Source organism: Piliocolobus tephrosceles, chromosome 11, assembly GCF_002776525.5.
Source record: "Piliocolobus tephrosceles isolate RC106 chromosome 11, ASM277652v3, whole genome shotgun sequence".
Taxonomy (NCBI): domain Eukaryota; kingdom Metazoa; phylum Chordata; class Mammalia; order Primates; family Cercopithecidae; genus Piliocolobus; species Piliocolobus tephrosceles.
This window is the reverse complement of record NC_045444.1, coordinates 94,501,622-94,505,435: the sequence shown is the minus strand read 5'-3', so window position 1 is coordinate 94,505,435 and position 3,814 is coordinate 94,501,622. Positions and strand designations below refer to the sequence as shown.

At 44.5% G+C, this 3,814-nt stretch overlaps 1 pseudogene; it reads left to right on the top strand.

The window, feature by feature from the left end:
• The first annotated feature begins 225 nt into the window (after positions 1–225).
• On the top strand, positions 226–797 carry LOC111545923 (annotated as a pseudogene).
• The last annotated feature ends 3,017 nt before the right edge of the window (positions 798–3,814 follow it).

Here is a 3,814-nt window from a genome sequence, read left to right as displayed (position 1 = left end):
AGATGAACAAGATAGGGTGCCTGCCCTGCCGGGGATGCTGAAGGGAATATGATGGGGGAAACTTTGTATTTGTCAATTAACCTCAGTAAAGCTGGGAAAAAATCAATTAATTAATTAAAAATGGGGAACCTAAAGTTGGAAAAGAAGAGTTTCCAGGAGTGGGTTAAAAAAAAAAAAAAGGCTTTTTTTTGTTGTTGTTTTGTTGTTGCCACATCTACTGTAAGAATGAAGACCATTCTCAGCAACCAGACTGCTGACATTCCAGAAAATGTCGACATCACTCTGAAGGGAAGCGCAGTTATTGTGAAGGGCCCCAGAGGAGGCCTGTGGAGGGACTTCAGTCACATCAATGTAAAACTCAATCTTCTTGGGAAGAAAGAGGCTCCGGGTTGACAAATGGTGGGGCAACAGAAAGGAACTGGCTACCATTCAGACTATTTATAGTCACACACAGAACATGATCAAGGACGTTACACCGGGCTTCCGTTACAAGATGAGGTCTGTGTCTGCTCACTTCCCCATTAACGTCGTTATCCAGGAGAATGGGTCTCTTATTGAAATCTGAAATTTCTTTGGTGAAAAATGCATCCCCAGGGTTCGGAGGAGGTCAGGTGTTGCTGGTTTCGTATCTCAAGCCCAGAAAGATGAATTAATCCTTGAAGGAAATGACATTGAGCTTGTTTCAAATTCAGCTGCTTCGATTCAGCAAGTCACAAGTTAAAAATAAGGATGTCAGAAAAATTTTGGATGGTACCTATGTCTCTGAAAAAGGAACAGTTCAGCAGGCTGATGAATAAGATCTAAGAGTTGTCCAGATGCAGAAACAAGATGCTGGAAGACTCCTAAGACCTAGTTGTGATATTTAAATGATGCAATAAAAGACCAATTGATTTTGCAAAAAAAAGGTGTCTGGACTATAAAATGGGAATAAAGGGGTATGTGGGAAATAAGTCTGGAAAGGTGAAGTGTCAGTCAAGACACTTTCAGTTGTAAATGACAGAAACCAACACAAACTCCCTTGAGATAACATGGGCTTAATTGATAATAGAACTGTGGGGTCTAGGAGGTGAGGTTAGCTCCAGACCTGAGGAGAACCTGGGACTCAAGCAAGGTCATTAGCTCTTACTCTCCCACCACACCTTCCCACTCCCCTCACACAAAATCTTCATCCCTCCCTTGGTGTTACTCTCCTCTCCCCTGTCACCTTCCTTCCCTTCTTCAGCAGACAGGCATTCTCACATGGTGGGAAAGATGGCCATCAGGGGCCTCCAATTCACATCCTTCCAGTCCTGTAACCCAATAGGCAAGGCTCCTTCCACAGCTTCAGAGATAAAAATTCCAGGGAGGGACTCTGATTGGCTGGGTCACATGCCCACCCTGGCTCAACCGCTGTAGCCAAAAGACTAGGGTACTGTGACTAGTAGAACTGGCCTAGCACTGATCACATACTTACCCTGTGTCTTACAGGTAGGGGAAGTTCCCAAAGGAAGTAGGAATGCTGAGTGCAGAAAAACAGAGATGTCCCCACATGTAGGAGGGAGCCAATAATGTAGAGAGCCTCAAGGTCAAGCCATGAAGTCTGAACTCCTTCTGGCAATAGGAGGCCGTTAAAAGTACTGGAGGCTGGGTGCCGTGGCTCACGCTTGTAATTCCAGCACTTTGGGAGGCCGAAGGGGGGGGGAGCGGATCACGAGGTCAGGAGTTTGAGACCAGCCGGGCCAACACAGTGAAACCCCACCTCTCCTAAAAATACAAAAAATTAGCTGGGCGTGGTTGTAGGCGCCTGTAATCCCAGTTACTCGGGAGGCTGAAGCAGGAGAATAACTTGAACCCAGGAGGTGGTGGTTGCAGTGAGCTGAGATCATGCCACTGAATGCACTCTAGCCTGGGCAACAGGGCTAGACTACTGTCTAAAAAAAAAAAAAAAGTATTGGAGTAAGAAAGTGGCTGTGGATTAACAACTGGACTACATAATCTTCTAGGTTTCATTTTATTCTAGGTTTGGGTGCTTTTTTGTTTTTGTGTTTTAAGACAAGATCTCACTCTTGCTCAGGTTGGAGTAAGAAAGTGGCTGGGGATTAACAATTGGACTAGATCATCTTCTAGGTTTCATTTTATTCTAGTTTTTTTTTTTTGACAAGATCTCACTCTGTTGCTCAGGCTGGAGTGCAGTAGTGTGATCATAACTCACTGCAGTGTCCAACTCCTGGGCTCAAGTGATCCTCCTGCATCAGCCTCCTGAGTAGCTGGAATCTTGTGCCACCACACCTGGCTGATTTTTTAATTGTTTAATTTTTTGTAGAGATGGAGTCTCACTATGTTGCTCAGGCTGGTCTCTAATTCCTGGGCTCAAGTGATCCTCCTGCCTCAGTCTCCCAAAGTGTTGGCGTTATAGGTGTGAGCCACTGCCCCCAGCAAACCTTAATTACTGAGCTACAGCATGAGGCTCCATTCCGTGTTAAAAATCATTCTGATTATTGAAAGAGAGGCCTTCCTGAATGTTAGGGTATAAAGAAGTCAAAAAAATGGTTGCCCTAACGTAAACTATGAACTTTGGGTGGTAATGATGTGACTGTCAGTGCAGGTTCATTGATTGTAGTAAGTGTACCACTGTGGTGCAGGATTGATAGTAGGAAAGGTTGTGGGTTTCAGGAACAAGGCATACATGGGAACTCTGTACTTTCTGCTCAATTTTCCTGTGAACCCAAAATTGCTCTAAAAAATAGTCTATTAAGACAAAAGAAGGCCGGGTGCGGTGGCTCATGCCTGTAATCCCAGCACTTTGGGAGACCAAGGCGGGCAGATCACAAGGTCAAGAGATCAAGACTATCCTGGCCAATGTGGTGAAACCCCACCTCTACAAAAAATACAAAAATTAGCTGGGTGTGGTGGCGCATCCCTGTAGTCCCAGCTACTCAGGAGACTGATGCAGGAGAATCTCCATTGTACTCCAGCCTGGGCAACAGAGCAAGAATCCACTTCAAAAAAAAAAGACAGAAGAAGATGGTGGGACTGCTGTTAGCAGATAATCTTTTGAATGGAGATATGAACTTAAATATTTTATATTTAGAGAGGCAAAATGCTCACAGCTGACATACAGAGGCCCATGAGCCAGTGGCTGCCTAGCTGAGATTATTCTCGGCCCTAAATCTTTCATCCTTTTTCTGGGATTATCCCCTTAATTCTGGTGCTGAGGATCTGTATTTGTGAGAGTGAATAAAATCTGTCATTCTTTTGTTTGTTTGTTTGTTTGAGATGGAGTCTCGCTCTGTATCCAGACTGGAGTGCAGTGGCATGATCTCAGCTCACTGCAGCCTCCACCTCCCAGGTTCAAGTGATTTTCTGCCTCAGCCTCCAAGGAGCTGGGATTACAGGCGTGTGCCATGACACCCAGCTAATTTTTGTATTTTTTAGTAGAGCCAGAGTTTTGCCATGTTGGCCAGGCTGGTCTTGAACTCCTGGCCTCAAGTGATCTGCCTGCCTTGGCCTCCCAAAGTGCTGGAATTCCAGGCGTGAGCCACTGCACCAGGCCAAAAGCAGCTTTTTAAATGCATTTTATGTCCCAGATTTCATGCTTAATCTTTAAAAACAATGACAAATCACAGACTCCTGACCTCAGACTTCAAGGCTAGCCTGAAATAGTTTTTCTCAAAGGGTGGTCGATGGATCACCTTCATGAGAAGCAGTTGAGGACCTTATAGAAATTATGGAATTCAGGACCCTAATGTAGGTAGACCTTCAGAATAAAAATCTGTGAATATATGACCCAGCAATCTGCGTTTTTTTTTTTGTTGTTTGTTTGTTTGTTTTTTTG